The 17,496-nt window shown below is 42.4% G+C and overlaps 1 protein-coding gene across 1 annotated transcript in view; it reads left to right on the top strand.

The window, feature by feature from the left end:
• Window positions 1-17,496, top strand: part of HS3ST4 (heparan sulfate-glucosamine 3-sulfotransferase 4) — a 414,065-nt gene that overhangs the window by 256,638 nt on the left and 139,931 nt on the right. The window lies entirely within an intron of this gene.

Genomic DNA, 17,496 nt, shown 5'->3' with positions numbered 1-17,496 from the left:
CACATAAGAATGCTAGAGAATGAAGAATTTCTGGATTTCACTGTGGCTGGATTGGCCAGGGCTCCCCACTATTGACCCTTCTGAAAGTCCTCTCATTTCTCCTTTGGAGGGCAACCCTCCCACATCTCAGCCAGCTCGAGCCTCTTCCCTGTGTATCTTCCAGTGAAGGCCAGTGGAGGAAAATAATTATACTCGATTCAGAGCACTAGGTCCATCGCTGCAGGAATCTGTTTAATTAAATTTTATCTCCAGTTCTGTAGCCTATGAAAAATCAGTGAACCTTCCACAGCCCTAAGCCCTACATGGTCTAAATCAAAAAGCAATCACATGAAGAAAAGAAGCTCATCGTTTGTCTAAGTTCGATGTTTTCTGGGGGCTGGCTGTGAATTCTGAGATATAGGGAGATGTGGAGACAGTTGGGTGGTGATTGGTTGATGTGGGGATCAAGTACTTGTTCTTCCTTAGACTCTTTTATCAGGAAGTCTCAAACCATGGTGCAGCCTTGTTTGGAGCCAGGCAACATGATTGCAGGCGCATGGAAGCTTGCTCAAATTCACAGTACACTTGTTTCTGCAGAAATTCTTTGTGTGCAGGTACTGTCCTAGACACTGAATACTGTGAGGATTAGAGACTCTGAATAAGCCCCCTGGAAGTCAAATTAGGGAGAGAGACAAGTAATTCACAATAATAAATGTTGACAGTAGTAACTGATCTGATGTGGCAAATGCCATGGAAACTTTCATTTATCTGTTGCCCGAAAACAAACTACCTTAAATTTAGCAACTTGAATAACAACAATTATTTATTTGTTTATGATTCTGCATTATGTGTCAAGCTCGATGGGGAACAGTTTTCTTTTGTCCATGAGGTGGCATTGGCTGGGGTCTCAATTGGGGCTGGAGGGTCTCCTGAGATGGTCTTACTCACAGGGCTGGAAAGTTAATGTTGGCTGTGGGCTGGGAACTTGGCTGTCAGCAGGGGCCTCTCCTCCTAGGAGCTAGTTGGGGTCCTCATGGCTAATTGGGCTTCCCATAGGATGGTGGTCCGAAGGTAGTTCAGATTTCCTGCTCAGCACTTAACTGGCCCCAGACCTTCCATCTTCTGCATGGTTGGGAGAAAGGAGCAAGCAAAATCAATTCTTGTGAGCTAACCTGTTAGTAGACATACAGTGACCACACATCCTATCAAAAGTGTCCCAATAGGACACTGTATTATGAAAAAACAAACCTCAGCCAGTTATTTGGTACAGCTGGACGTCAAACGTGCCCTTCTGACTTCCAGCGCAGAGCTGTTTTTACTAACCTTACTGGCTGATGAATTTCCCATTCCTAGATAGACCAAGTATCTTCAATGATTTTGACACAATACTCCCATAGGGATTTCAGCAGCATTTCATTCTCAAAATCAGTAAAGAATTTAGTGCTGTAATGCTGGAGGCAAATGTCCTTCTGTTTTAGCTCTGCAGCCTTGTCCTTTGCAGACCTGTAGGTGTTTTAGCTGAGTCAGGATAGCCTTGCTGTGGGGGAAAGAGGAGTTGGTGAGGTGACACAGTGCTCTTAGTGGGCAGGATTTAATGAGTCTTTTGAAAATGGACCGTTCAATATAACAAAATTAAAGAATGTTAAAAATACGTATGTATCCCAAATCCTTTCATCATAAAAATGCATGTGGCATTGGGTACTTGCTACGTGAGGAATACTGTTTAAGTGCTTGGCCAGTTTCAACTTATTTAATTCTTAGGGCAACCCTTTAATGTAGGTAATATTGTTCCCATTTTACAGTGGAGGAAATGGAAATGTACTTAATATTCACCCCAAGTACCATAGTGTACACACCACATAAGAATCAATTAGGCGTGTAAACTGCAGAGTAGCACCACAAACCTAAATAAGTGTTAGCATGATATACTTAGAAGGTATGACACTGGTGCAGAGGGTTAACAACAGAGTGGTATACGGAAAAACTACCCATTACATGTTATAGACTATATTTAATAGGAATATCTTACCAACACTACACTAATACTAGGGATGAATAATTAGCTGCTGATAAGAGCTTTGGGATGTATTATGTTATGATAATTGTTTAAAATTGAGAGTGATGATGATTGTACAATTAAGTAAATATAATATAAGAAACTGACCATTTATCTTGGGATAGAATATATATTAAGTGAAATTAGGAACCCACTACTTAAATCAAGCCCTCAACTTGAGGCTTGCTCTTGTGAAACTTAGGGTTGTAAATGGGAGGCTGAGCCCTCCTATAATTATGCCTAAGGGGCACCTCCATGGAGCCTCTTTTGTTGCTCATATGTGGCCTTTCTCTATCTAAGCCCAACTCAGCAAATAAATTCATTAACCTCCCCACCATGAGGGACATGACTCTCAGGGGAAGGGATCTCCCTGGCAACGTGGGACATACAGAATTCTTTCCAAGGTAGATCCCTTATACGTATTATGTAATTTAACATTGTCTCCCCATTTTTAAAATAGCAGCTAACATTTGTTGAGTGCTTTCTATGTGCAAGGCACTATTCTAAATGTATTATATGGAGTAACTCATTCAATCTTCATGATAATCCATTAAGATGGTAGGATTATTATACTTATTTTACAGATGCAGCAACTGCAGCCTGGAGATATTAAGGGATATGCCCAAGGTCACATGGCTAGAAAATAATAGAGCTGGGATTTGAACTCAGGCAGTTCTGACTTCTGTACCTGCTTGCTTAACCACTATGCTGTATCTGTCTCTCAGTTTTCAGTAATGTTATAAATCTTCCCTATTAGAAGTTTAGTGGGTACCATTATATATCCCAGGAATAATCTTAGGAGGCTGTCCTCTGACTCCTGGCAGGGCCAGTAGAAGTGGTTGTACCATGTCAAGCCTCACACCTACTCTTCCACTGGAGGACTTTGCCTGTCTTTCTCCACCCTCTCTCATGACCTGAAGTACTCTTTGGCCTATCGTTGGATTCTTTGGGTCTTCCCAGGTAGCATGAGCTCCTACAGGTATCAGCCAGCATCTGGGACAGGTTGACTTTTGACTTTGGAATGAACAAGATTAGCATCTGAAAATTACAGTGAAATTGCATTGGGCAGAGGGGTGAATGCATCACTGTCCTCCAGTTCTGCTCTGGAGAGGTGGGTGGTACCTTTTCTGGTGGCAGGGAGATAGTCTTGCAACATATACTTGCCCAATTCTACCTGAATATGAGATGGTAGTGGTGAGTAGTGGAAAGGTGGGGCATACCTGGACTAGGTTGCATAGAGTTCCATGGAAAAAGTTCAATAGAAGCTCCAGCTCTGACACAAAGTGGCTATGCAGATACTGGAGGGAGAATGTGCCCTACATAACTATGATGGATATATTCCAAATCCTCCAGAGCTATGATTCCCAAAGCATGGTAACTGGACCTGCAGCATCAGCATCTCCAGGGAACTTGTTAGAACTAGATGCCACTTCTCGGCCCCACCTCAGACCTATAGGTTCAGAAAGTCTCAAGGTGGGGCCCAGCAGTCTGAGTTACAAGAAACCTCCAGATCATTCTGATGTACCCTCAAATTTGAGAATCACTGGTCCAGAGCAAGAAATAAAAAGCTGATAGTTCTTATTTTAAATTCAGAAATTGGAAAGGTTTCAGTTTTTATTATATAAATAATATATATCTATAATATATGATATAAATATTATATAAATAAGAAGAATTTTTCTTTAAGAAAAATTAGGAATTGCAAAAAGAAATGTTAACAAAATTGCTCACAGATCTCCCATGGGGAGACAAGCATTGCTTGCATTTTGGTGTCCTTCTCTTTAGATTTTTTTCATAGGCAAATCAGAATAAGGTTACCACTAGTTTGCCATAATTTCAGTGATTCAATCTGAAAATTGTTGTAACTCCCCAGCAGAGTGTTGGGGTGTTTGTGGCTTAGAATACCTGGCCAGCCCTGGGGGAACCTGGGGCCAGGGGGCACTTATGGAGCACTGACCCTTAGCAACTCCAATCTGCCTGTGAACATGTTGCCCTCTTTATCATACTCATTAGTTGGGATAAGATTTACGTCAGTTTAAAAAATCATCCTGATGATAAAAACATGTGCAGGGTTGTCATGGAGAAGGACTAATCTCTTGGTATGATTACTGGAGAAGTGGGAAACTCTTCCAGTGGAGGGAAGGAAGAGGAATCGATGCTGGGTGGGGCAGACTTTAACTGGGGTCAGGAACAGCCCTTGCAGTCAGATTAGCCAGCGATGGAATGACCTTCTGATGGCCTGAGGGCTCATGCCCAGAGATAGTTCCAGCAGAGGCTCCATTAACTGGCACCTGTTGTTTCTGGGGACACTTTGCAAACCGGCAGCATGCAAGCTCCACATGGACTGCAGTTATGTTCTGTATGCCCAGCGTAGTGCCAACAATTAAAATCCGAAAATTTCACCTACAAGTTTGGATTTCTGGTGTCTCTTGAAAATCAGAACCTCTGGAAATACAACAGCTGTTTTCCTACATGGCAACAAGAGGGGAGATGAACAGTGACTGTACCTTTAGATGGGGCATGGGTGGCCCTGTTGGCCCCAGTTCCCCTTATTTCCCTGACACTGTGGTTGAGTGACAGGTGCCAATTACAGTTTCATTTGTGGTGGGGTTTTATCCCTCTCTAAGCCCCCTTCCTGCATTAATATTAATGATAAGTAGCAAAATGTAAGAGTGTGGTTTGCCTATATTCACATCCTACCTCTGTCCCTTACTGGCTGTGTGAACTTGGGATGGTTATTTAACTTCTCTGTGCCTTGAATTTCAACTTTAAATTTACTAACAGTGTTGCTATGAGGAATAAATCTGTTAATACAGGTAAGGTACATAGAACAGTGTCTCTTAGTCACTATCGAATGAAGGTTATAATTATTACTATTAATGATTATTACTAGAACTATTGATTATTTCTTTATATACCTGCCACATCAACATTTGAGTCATTGGCCATTGATATAGTGTTCTCTAGTGCTCTCTGCGTGCTCCCATATTATGGGCCCAAGTCTTTGAAGCACAAGGCCTGGGGCAGTTTCCTGTCTGGAATAGACATTGTTTTGCTTGAGATAGGGAGTTTACTGAGATCCAGCTGCATTCATTTAAGAATAGTTCCATCCTGTGGGGCTGGTGGGAACTTTGGTGGGACCCTGACAATCAACTTGTATGGAACTGATGGTAGGCAATGCAAGGTCTGCAGTATGTGTGTGGGTGTGTGTGCGTGTGTGTGGGTGTGTAAAAGTTCTTTGCAAAGCTATCAGTGGACACTATACATTGTGGTGGAGATCTGGACTCTGGAACTGGATCACCTTTACTTTATTCTAGCTCCTTATCTTCCTAGCTATGGCCTTGGGCATGTCCCTTAGCATCTATGAATGTCAGTTTTCTTCTCTATCAAATGATGGCAATGATAATTTGCTGTCTCATGCCACTGTAGAATGAGACAGTGTGTGTGTAGGAGGCTGGCATGCCTCAGATGCAGTGGTTCGTTCCCTTTTCCCTCCTTTCTCAGGAAATGAAGGGCTTCAATAGCCTGTGCTTGAACTTGAGCTCATCATGTACTGATAAGGAGCAGATGGTCCCCACTGCAGAGCATCTTGGAGCTTGGGCAGCAGAGCTAAACATTCACAGTGTGGGCTCCACCATGATCACAGGCTCTGAGTTCAGGTACCCAAGTTCAACTTCCCCAGCAAGAAAGCTCCATTCCAAATCCTGATGCCAAGCAAGCACTATCCCACATCTTCCCCCACCAGTGCCTAAAGCAGTGTCAGGCACCATCGATGCTTGTGGACTGAAGGGATCAATGAGCAAATAAATGGCCAAAACCTTTCCTGTTGACACTGGACCAGGATGTAATGCCTTCCTTTAAAGCATGTGCACAGACTCGTGTCCTCAGCCATTTGTTCAGCAGAGCTCTTGTAGTATGACAGGTGAAGAAGGAGCCTTTGGAGTCTGAAGCAGTAGGTTGAGAAGTCTAGCACTCTGTGTGACTCTGGACAGGCCACTTGACCCATCTGAGCCTCAGTTTCCTCTTTGTAACATGAAAATGAAACAGTATTAAGTATGATTCCAAGACAAGGCCTGGAACCTAGCAGTCGCTCAATAAATGTTGGTTTCTTGTACCCCTTCCCCTACTTATGTTAAAGTGAAGGGAGAATTTTGGCACCTGAATTATCATTTAATACATGAATTGGATTAGATAGTAAAGAAGCTCATGATTAAATGCATTCATGTGCTAATCATCACAAACTCAATCAGTTAACTATTAACTAATTTCCTTTTATTTAGTCATTCATTCCTTTGACATTCCTTTATATAATTTTGTATTTTGCTTTTCTCACTTCATATTGTATTACAAACATATTCCCATATCATTACATGTTCTTCGAAACATGATTTTTAATGGCTACAATGACTAAATATTATGGATATGTTATAATCTATTTTTTAATTCACCTATTGTTTGACATTTATTTTTTTCCATTTACTGATAGTATGCCATGATACACATCCTTGAACATAAACACTGGTCTTTTTCTACTCAAATGGTTTATCTCAAATGGATTCTTAGAAGTGAAATTATTAAATAAAAGGACATTAACTTTATTGGGGAAGGAGACTTGTTGATTAATGTCAGTTTAATTTCTGGTAAGGCTGCCCCAGTTCATATTTCCACCAATATTGTTTCAGAGTGTCTGCAAAACTGTATCCTGACCAGCAATAAACTTTATAAGTTTTTCTTGTATCCCAATTTTATATTTTAAAAGTCATACCTAATTTTTTTTTTAAATTGCATTTATCTTATCAGCTGAGGCTCACCACAATTTTTTAAAACCCTCGTTGATCATTTGCGAATTGCCTATAGATGTGCTTATCCATGTTTCTCTGGGAGTGTCAGTTTGTTTCTTGACTGTGTTCTCAACACTGAATCTCCAGAAGAGTTTCTGGTGCTTCATGCAAAGACATACTTGCAGAAGGAGCGGTGACCAAGGAAGACGGGGTGGGGTTTTATTTAAGCATGCAGTGTCTGGAATCAGAGTACAGTTCTCAAACCACAGCACTACTGCACACTGGCTGTGCCAACTTGGCCAGAAAGTTCTGTTTCCATACCAGTAAAACATGTCTAGGAGCAATGCCCTGTACCTCCTAGATCCAGAATAAACAGACATTTCTATAAAGGATCAGAGAGTAAATATTTTCATCTCTTCAGGCCAAGCAGTCTCTATCATAACGTGAAAGCAGCCAGAGACAACACATTAAGAATGAGGTTGACTACGTTCCAAAAAAGTTTTATTAAATTTGAATTTCATATAATTGTCACATGTCAAAATATGCTTCTCATTTTGGTTCTTTTTGACTCCTTAAAAATGTAAAGACCATTCTTACCTTGTGGGCGGGAGTTTACAGATCCCTCTCATAGGGTCTTGTGCAGATTGAATGAGAAGACTTCTGTAAGGAATTTTGCACATTGCTTAGCACAGACTAAATGCTTAGCATGTATCATTATTATTATTATATTAATACATTTTTGTAATGTATTATCAGAGTTGTCATTTTTCAAATGAGAGCTAATTCTCGCCTTACATACTTGCTGGAGCATGACCAGAATGATCTAATTTGTTTGGACAGCCCTGGTACTATCATAGTCATCTAATATTTTTCTTTCTCTCTTTGTAAATGCTGATAATATGACCCCAGCCTCATTCTTTGCTGCTCCGTACCTGCATTCTGATTGCACTGAAATCCTTTTTAGTTCTCTGAATACACTGTGTCGTCTTTCACCTTTAAATTCTCATCACATTCTGTTTTTTAATTCTTTATGCCCAACCAGTTTCCTCTCCACGCTGAGACAATGTATAATACTGATGGGCCTAGGACGTAGAAGGTCTTTACACACCCATCCTTGTATTATTGCATTATCCAATCTAAAGTTAGTTTTTTTCCTTGTCTTTTCTTTCTTCTTGAATGTTTTTTTTTCCCCCCAGAGAAGGAAAGATTTAAGTCTGGATAAAGAAAGGAATCAGGCAAAGAATTACGCCCATATTTTCTGAAGCTGCCCTTGAATGATTTTGAAAACCGCATCCCCAGATGTGACAATGTGACACTGTGGCAAGTTGTTGGCTTCTTTGGAATTCAAATCCCCAGTCCCATGATACTTGGCCTAAAAAATGAAACTGGAAGGACAGTGTTTATTCTTTAATTATAGCAATAGCAGTCTCAGCTGCTGGCAGTTTGGTTTAAACTCCTCCGCAAGAAGGAAGTGGAGCACCAAGCACTTCTGGGTGGGGACCCTGCTGTGTCCAGCAGTGTCACACACAGATTGCTGCCCCCAGCTGGGAACTCTCAGCCAGAGAGCTTTCTAGAAGCTCAGCAGGTTGTAATGGAAAAAGCAGTGCTTTTGGAGAGAGGCTGACACAGGTGTGCAATTGGCCTCACCACTTACTAGCTGTGTAACCTCTAGTAGGTACTTTAAAATTTGGGAACCTCCATTTATTCATCTGCAAAAGGGTAATAAGAATGTCTACCATACAAGAATGTGTTGGAGGAGAGTAAGAATGCCTTAAGTGTGGTTGACACAAAGCAGATACTTGGGCCTGGTAACTACTGGCTATTACTAATTCTACCATTGTAATGAGAAAGTAGTCATAGACAATGCCAAATAGGCATGGCTATGTTCCAGGAAAACTTTATTTATAAAAACAGCTGGCAACTGGATTTGTACTGGGGCTGTAGTTCACTGACCTGTGGTATAGAGAACATGGGGTGTGGTGTAGTGAGGAAAGCACATTCTCACATCCCATGTCTGTTGTTGTTCAAGGTCGTTGATGATCTTCAATTTCCTCATCTAAAATGAGCATAATAATCCCTGTCCTCCTTATGCATGTTGTGCTCAAATTCTTAATGACGCAGCCACCAGTTCTCAGCACATTATATCTAGTGTGGCTGATTTCCTAAGGATCAGGAGCAGAGAGTGCAGAGAAAAGGCAGAGAAAACACAGTGGGGCTCAGGCAAGGAGAGGGGACGTCTCAATCAAGGAGGGCTGGGACCTGGAGACATAATTTAGCCACATGATAGTGACCAAGAGGGTGCTACAACTCTGCCTAAGTGAGGTCTCTACTTGCTCTCCCTTTTAAGCTCTGGACCCCTGCTTCCAGCTTTTTTGGACATCTCCTCTCTGACATCCTGTAAGCCTCTCAAACTGAACACAGTTGCTCTCCCCTAACCTGCAGCGGCTTTCTTTCTTCCCTTGGATAGTTTCTCAGTGAATGGTAGTGCCACCCACCCAGATGTGCAAGGCATAAACACGATGCCTTCATTGACCCCCCGCCGTCCCTCCGTGCTTCTCTTGAATCTGTCCCTTCCATTCCATGCCATGGCTACCAGATCAGACCTCATCACCTCCCTGTGGGATCATCTCAGCTGCCTCCTACCAGGTCCTCCTGCCCCTAGTTTTGCCCTCCTCTAACCCATTCTCCGACAGCAAGAATGATGGTGTTTCTAAAACAAAAATTTGATCTGCAACTCTTTGCTTAAGACTCTAAGGTGGTTCCAGATTGTGCCCAGATGAAGTCTAAACTCTTAGGTGTGACTTTCCAGGCACTGTTTCCTCTCGAGCTTCATCCATGTCATTCCCACTGTGCTCAATGCCCAGTGGTTTCCAATCCCCATTCTACCCTCAGCTCACTCCCAGGGACACATACTTTCCCTGCCTTTTCCTACTTCTCCAGGTTTATTCCTCTTTACCCTTGGGAACACAATGTGGTTGTCATTTCCTCTGGGAAGCTTTCTCTGATAGTCATTTTCCCTCTAAGGCTGGATCATCTTCCCCTCTTTTTGCTCTCTTAACATCCTGTAGTTCCTAATCACAGCCTTTATCACAGTATATTATATGATGAGCTTCATGCAAGCATGTTCACTGCAGTATTTTCCAGCATTGTGACCAACTCCTGTGGTTACCAGGAGCAGAAGTTCAGGAGAATGGACAGAACCACCATCAAGTTTCAGGCAAAGGCTTCTTGCTCTCTGCCCTCCTGTACTATTTCCCCACTTCTGCACATCTCATTCTGGCTGAATATTACCTGTGCTTCACACTTCATTTGGTATCTCCTCTTCAGGCTGGATTTCTACCCATGCATAGCACTCTATACAACTGATGTAATTATGTGGTTTTTAGTATCCCCCTTTGGCCTATAAGCTCAGGAGGGAAGAGACACTGGGCATATTTCTCTGCCTAGAACATAGTAGTCTCTCAGTAAATATTTGTTAAAAAAGAATAAATGAGGTCACCAGCATTATCATTCTTCCATTTTCTAGTTTATTAAATTTTTAATAATCCCTTTCTTCTGCTTTTATTTTGCCTATTTATTTCTATATTAATATATGTGGAAAGTACTCTGCGATATATTGTTAAACAAAAAGCAGATTACAAAAGAATATGTGTAACATCTATCTATAATAACACACAAATATACATATGCCTATGTGCATTAGGAATGATGTTCACAAACATTTTAACAGTATTTATCTCTGGGTGGGAAAAATTCAGATAAGTAATTATATATATATATATACACACACACACACACACACACACTCACACATATATCACATATAATCTCATTTTTTAGTCTATCTTCAACATTGTACAGGTGGCCATTTTATCTGAATAGAAATGCTACTTTCACTTTTGTGTAAAACTCCTCTTAGGAGTTTTTAAAAGCCTAGAAAATTGTAGGTGCTCAAAAATATTGATTTCTATTCTTCTCTTCATCCAGCTTTGGGAAGTATCTAAGAGAGCAGGGGTTGGCAAAAATAAAGACCCAAATATTTTAGTAATTGTCTAACTCTGCTGTTGAAAAATGAAGGTGGCCACAGATGGCACATCCGTGAATGGGTGTGATTATATTCCAGTGAAACTTTATTTACCAAAAGAGGTGTGGGCAGAATTTGGCCAAGGGGTAGGCTGGTGACTCTTGCAATGGAGAGTCAGGATGACACTCTTGTGGCGACTGCTCAAGGATTACAGGTCAGAGAAGGTGTGTTCCATGACCCAGGCCCCAGGACAAAATGAGCACAGTAAATGCCAAAGCAGGTCCTTATGCAACAAAAGACTTTGAGATGGATCTCAGGGTGTCATCTGTGATCAGCCACTGTTGCTGTGTAGACAGTATGAGGCCTACACCCTTCCTCTGCGACATTAATTTCCAGGTCACAGTGGGGCTTTCACTGAAGAAAATCTATAATGAAGGAAGGCAGTATGCACCATTTTTATGGGTTTGGGCTCTGGAGAAAGACAGATCCTGCTTCTCTACTTCAGAACTGCATGATCTAGGAGCCTCAATCCCTTATCAACATAATGGGGATAAAATAATAGCAATACCTATACCTTGGGTAATAAACGGAAAAGACTCATAATGACCGTGCCATGTAGTTTGCATTCAACAAATGGCCTCAGGTACACGACAACTTAACATCAGCTGCAGTCACATTCAGTGGGGATTTTAGGAGAGTGTGCATGAGTGTGTACTGTCATGTGTGTGTATAAGCATATATGTACACACATGCACACATATGCACAGGATTTCCCTCCATGTGCCCAATGGTCCTTACTTGTAGTCTTTACACATCCAAACTTCAGAAGAAGAAAGAGCATCCAGCTTGGCCAAGGAGCCACCTGAGCCTGCCAGAGGATATTAGGGAGAGAGGAAGTGATGATTCTATCTTCACTCTGTTCCATGCTTTTCACTCACCCAGCTGGGTTCTGAATTTCTTTATGTTCTAGTAGTTACTCTTTGACAAATGGCCATCGCTGTGCCTTCCGAAAGCCCCAGGAAGGAAGTGGGACCATGTGTGCTAAAAGGCCTTGAGACAGAGCACCATCTGGCCACCTGCGTAGGGTCATCCTGACATTCTGCTGCCTCGGTCTCTCTTGCCTTGTCACAAGCAGGTGCCTGGCTTGGACCAAATGCCTCCCCAGCCACAGTTCTCTTATTAAAATAAAACCAAGCATAGCAATTCTCTGTTTAAAGACCTTGTATCCTTGTTTAAAAACCTATGTCTACAGGCTAACATACCAATTCTTCATCTGACACGGTCATTTACTTATTCAGCCAATATTTATTGAGCGAGCACCGGCTGTGGGCACTGAAATCACAGGAATGCAACAAACAGGCAGGCCCTGCCCCCATGGGACCTGCATTCCAGCAGAGCGAGATCCACAGTATCAAATAAATAAATATACACTATCTTGGAGGGGAAGGTTGGGTGCAATGGAGAAAAAAAATGAATAGGGAGCAAGGGAGGGTGGCAAGATAATGGGGTTGCTGTTCAGATAGCTCCGCTCTCTGAGCCCAGCTTCCCACCACTTTCCAGACGGCCTTTTATGCTCCAGCCTAACCAACTGCTTCATCCTTCCTCAAGCATCTCCAGTGTTCAGAGTGAGCATAATGAACTATATTGACAAATGGGATGAAGCATTTGTCAAACCTGTAGGGCAAAGCAGGGCCAGTGGGCTGTACTCAGTAGATATGTTCTCATATTGTGCATCCGTCTGCCTGGAATCCTCTCCCCTCCACTTCTACCTCATCAAGCAGCACCCCTCATCTTCCTCAGGTTGTCACTCCCTCCTATGAGCTCTCAAAGCAAACTTTTACTATTTTTCCCTGTCTCAGTCACCTCCAGGTGCTATAATTCATGGTGGATGCCTGAGTCCCTGGAGTGCAGAAACTGTCTCAAGCAGCTCTGGTTGCCTTTCCTTAGCAGTGTCACATTACCCAGCCTCTATCAAGGTATGCTGAATGAATGAATGAATGAATGAATGAAAGTGTGACGTGTGTGCTGTGGAATGCTCATGAGTCAGGTTCCTGAAATCCCCGAGAAATAGACTCACACAGAGCTCTCAGGGATGCAGTTTACGAAAGGGCAGTGTGGGGACGTCTGGGTTACATGGCTTCTTTGATTTTCAGTCTGCAGTGATTCAGGATTCCAGTGGGACATGCAGCATGTTTCATAGAAAACCAAAACAGAAGCTCAGCATCCTTCCAAGATCACAAAGTATACCAGGCAAACTCCCTAAGCTACCTCCCAGCCCAGTTAGTTGAGAGGGAGGCTTAATCTCAGAGCTGACAGTTTCAGCACTGGGTACGCATCCTAATGTAGAGGTACGCTATGGTGGTTAAGAGTGTGGGCTCTGAAATTAGACTACTGAGGTCCAATTACCAGTCCTACAATATTGGGCAGGTTACTTAAATGTTCTCAGCCTAACTTTCCTCATTTATAAAATGGGTGTTTCATTCCTACATGGAAGCAGAATGAAAATAGCTAGTTAAGTGCCTGGCATTTAAGATTTGCTCAATAGAGTTGAATTGAGACAACATAATGGAAGAGTTTCAAGGAAGCTAGGAGTTGTCAGTACTTGTGGGAGAAACAGAATTCAAGGAGAATGAAAAATGTTCCAAGATTTTTGGCTTGGAGTTTAGATGGTCACTGGGGTTCTGTAGAGTGATTTCAGTGAAGTGGTGGGTTGTAAAAAATATTCCAGAGAAACAAAGAAGTTTGCTTGAAACCACCAAATTGGTAATGGCAGAGGGTGGAGCTTGGACTGGAAGCAAGTCTTCTTACTAGTAGTTCATTTTCTCTGTTAGCTTCCATCATACAACATGACTCCCTCCTGTTTCTCTTCATAATCTCTGGCTCTTCTTTCTGTGTCCATGTAAGGCTGATGCTACTGGCCGGAGGATCACATTTTGAGAGCCACTGTCCCAGAGTAAGACCACTGGAAAACAGAAAAAGAGAAAGCTCTATTTCCACCATAGCAGGTGAGAAAGTCTAAAATCCATGAAGCAATAGAATCCTGGCAGTTATCAGAAATGCTACGTATTAATCAGGAGAGGGAGGAAATGACAAACGCCATATAGTTCCACTAAGCTTAGTTGCTATTGTCAGTTCTGGAAAAGATAGTCTAAATCTAGAGAAGAACGTCAAGAGGTTAGTGAACCATTGATCATTCAGGAAAAGGATAACCCAAGGGTAAGTCAGTCCAGAGTAAGTACATTCTGAATCTTGTGGTTTTTGGATTTCTCAAGAAAACAGGTGGTTAAGACAAATATAGGAAAAGTATTTTCAGTGTCTCAGGTTTTTCATTTTCTTGACAGTTTAGGCCTGAGGCATGTGATGCTTTTTTTATGCAAGAGTTGCAGAAAGATCCTAACCCTTCCCGGATCCAAAGTCTGGTTTTGCCTTTTACCAGCTGTGTGATCTGGGGTAAGATGCTTAACCTCTCTGAGATTCTTTATTTTTCAAATATAGACAGTAAACTGCCTCATTCAGTACACATCAAGTGCCTACTTTGTGCAGGCCTATGCATCAGAGAGTTGGAGTGAAAACGGCAAAGCAAAGAAGGCAGCTAAAGTGCAGAATAGAGAGCCTGAGCAGAGCTCAGAAATAGAATTCATCAAATAAAGGGCACAAGGGAGGGACAGAGTGTTGCATGCAGAGGGAGCAGCAGGTACATGCACCTTGAGGCAGGAGGACGCAAGGGGCTTTTGAGGAACTTGAAGGTGCAGAGAACGTGAAAGAAAGTCCAGCCCAAGGCAGGGATTTCGATCGTCATAAAACAACTGAGAAACCAATAAAATGTTTCAGCCAGTGATAGGGGAGTAAGGGTGGGAGATCAGATTTGCATTCTGAAAAAAACTAGTTGTGAGGCTTAAATATGATAATGTGGGTAAAAGGTTTGTAACCCTAGCAATTGTTGAATCATCAGAATAGTAATACCAATAATGATGATACTTATAATTATTACAGCATTTATCCAACATTTTTTTTGAGCACTTACTCTGTACCAGGCATTGTTGTATTAGTGGATGTAGTAGAAGTAGAACTAGTAGAAGTAGAACTAGTAGTACTAGTTATAGTAGGCTACCCTACTCGAATTAGGTGGGACAACACTGAAGATTATGAGAGGCAGTTATCTATTGCTGTATAATAAATTACCCTAAAACTTAGTGGCCTCAAACAACATATATTGATCATCTCACAGTTTCCTGGGGTCAGGAATCCAAGCATGGACATATCTAAATCTCTGTCTCAGAGACTCTGCAATCAAGGTGACAGACAGCTGGGGTTGCCCCATCTTATCTCAAGGGGGAAGGAGGCACTTCCAAAATCACTCATGTGATTATTGCAGGATTAGGTTCTTCTCTGGCTCTTGGCCAGAGGTTGTCCACTCCTTTGCCATAGGGCAGCTCAAAACTTGACTTTTCTCAAAGTGAGCAAATGAAAGAGCCAGAGAAAGTGCGTGAGGAAGACAAAAAGTCAGTCTTACACCCTATTGTCAGAAGTGACATCCCATCACTTCTGCCATATTCTGTTTGTTAGAAGTGAGTCCGTGGGTCCAGTCCAGACACGAGGGGAGGGGATTACACAAGGGCAGGGCACCAGGAGGCAGGGACCCTTGGGGGCCATCCTAGAAGCTGCTGACCACAGCAGCAACATGAATTGCCAGACTCCCTATTGGTGGAAATGAGGCTGCTCAAGAATGACCCAGAGACCAGGTGAGACTGGGACTGTAGAGAGAGAATAATGGTGGCAATGCATCCTAGGAGAGCTTGGATAGACAGCCTCTGCATTCTTGCCCTTTTGCTTTTTAAACCCACTTCTCATCATCATTTGAGTTGCTTCCTAAGAACTATGGGATCTGGTAATAAGTATCTGCCTTCATTTCCACAACCAAACGTCTCGGGTAATGATCAGGGTCATTGTCCTGAGTCAATATTTATTGCTTGCTGTGGTTCAGGGCTTGGCACTCAGGCCTTCAGTACATATTAATGAAGATGAACAAAGTGAATCATTCACCACTTAGTGCTATCTAGTGTTTTGTCTGTGGGAGAGAAATGAGCAGAGCTTGCCAACTTTGAAGCTAATGGTAGAGGATTCCAGGAAGATGCTCCCCTCTGGAGCTGGAGTTACCCTGTGGTTTGCTGAGTGTGCAAACAATTGCAAAACCTGGTTGTGAACCCCAGTATCCAAGTGGCAGGGGATGGGGAAGCAGCTGGTCACCTTGAGCCCTTAGTTCTCTCATCTATAGAGTGGAGACAATGATTCTTACCCTATAGGGTGTCTTAATTTGGGTTGCCCAGAAGCAGACCCAGAGACAACAACTCAAGAGCAATTGATATATTTGGAAAGTTATTCTAGAGAACGTCAGTAAGGTAGGGGAGGAGGGAGAGAATAAAGGGAAAGCATCCAGTAACGGGTGAGTTACTGAGCAATCACCACTGTGGGTTCTTAATCCCTCTGGGGAGTTCTGGGAGCCAATTTAGAATTGGTGCCCCGAGGTCACCCCTCCAAGAGGTGAAGAAGCTGATAGAAACACACCAACTCCCATTAGCCGCTTGCTCTAGCTGGTGTGTCCCAGGGATAAGGGCAGGCCTTGACCCGTTCTGCTCCATAGAGGCCTCAGTCAGAACCTTGCACAGACCTCTCTCCATGCCTTCTCCTTCTCTCCTGCTCTAGTCTGTGAGCTTCTTGGGGCCACATCCCCTCAGTAAGGAGCATGTACTCAGCCTTCAGCACGCGTATTTTGAATGAATATATTGTGGTTATTAGAGATATGGATTAGATGTTTAGCATGATGTTCAGCATGCTCTGTGGATTTTTTTTTTTGCTGGGGAGCAAGGGATTTTTTGCAGTTTATTGAGCCAGTGAGGGAAAGAATGTACTCAGGGATTTGTTTTACTTTTGAGAAGGATTCATAGCACCTTGCTTACTTACAGAAAGCTTATACCCATTAGTTACTTGATTTTCCTAATGCACATGTGTGTGCTGATTTTCAGTTTGCAAATGATTTTCTTAAGCATAGTTTCATTTAAACTATGGGAGGTGTGGCTTGTGCTTTATCTGTTGCACGGTTCAAACCAGTCCTGTAGGTCTCCACTGTGTTTCTAAGCAGAGTTGATATATCTGTCTGGATAAATTTGTATTCCTTTCCTTGCCTGGGACAATAGGTTCATTTGCCAGTATGGATAGAGAAAGAGGAAGGAGCAAGGAGATGGGGAAGGAATGGAAGAAGTGGCTCATTTTTCTCAAGAAGGGAGTCCTATCACTTCACTTTTCACACTGAAAGTCCTAGATATTATTTTTATAACTTATATGAGGACAATAAGGCTTAAAGAGGTGGAAGGATTTATAGAGGTCACCAAGTTAGTAAAGGGCAGAACCAGAACTTCAACCTGACCCTATATCCCCTTCTCTGTCCATAATGCCATAGATACTGTAAGCATCAAGACCCAGGGCTGCTCAACAGGTTATTCCAATAACTTGATCAGGTCCTAAGTACTTTGGAATCCCTGGTAAGTTCTCAGTGCTTTGGGAAAGGAATATACTGCCTGTTGTCCTTAGGAGTGTATTATAAGATCTTTGTGGTAATAGTCTGCATACTTCATAATGGAAAATTACAAAAGGATTAG

This window comes from Choloepus didactylus, chromosome 21 (assembly GCF_015220235.1).
Source record: "Choloepus didactylus isolate mChoDid1 chromosome 21, mChoDid1.pri, whole genome shotgun sequence".
Classification (NCBI taxonomy): domain Eukaryota; kingdom Metazoa; phylum Chordata; class Mammalia; order Pilosa; family Megalonychidae; genus Choloepus; species Choloepus didactylus.
The sequence above is the reverse complement of the archived record's forward strand: the minus strand, read 5'-3'. Positions and strand labels throughout refer to the sequence as shown.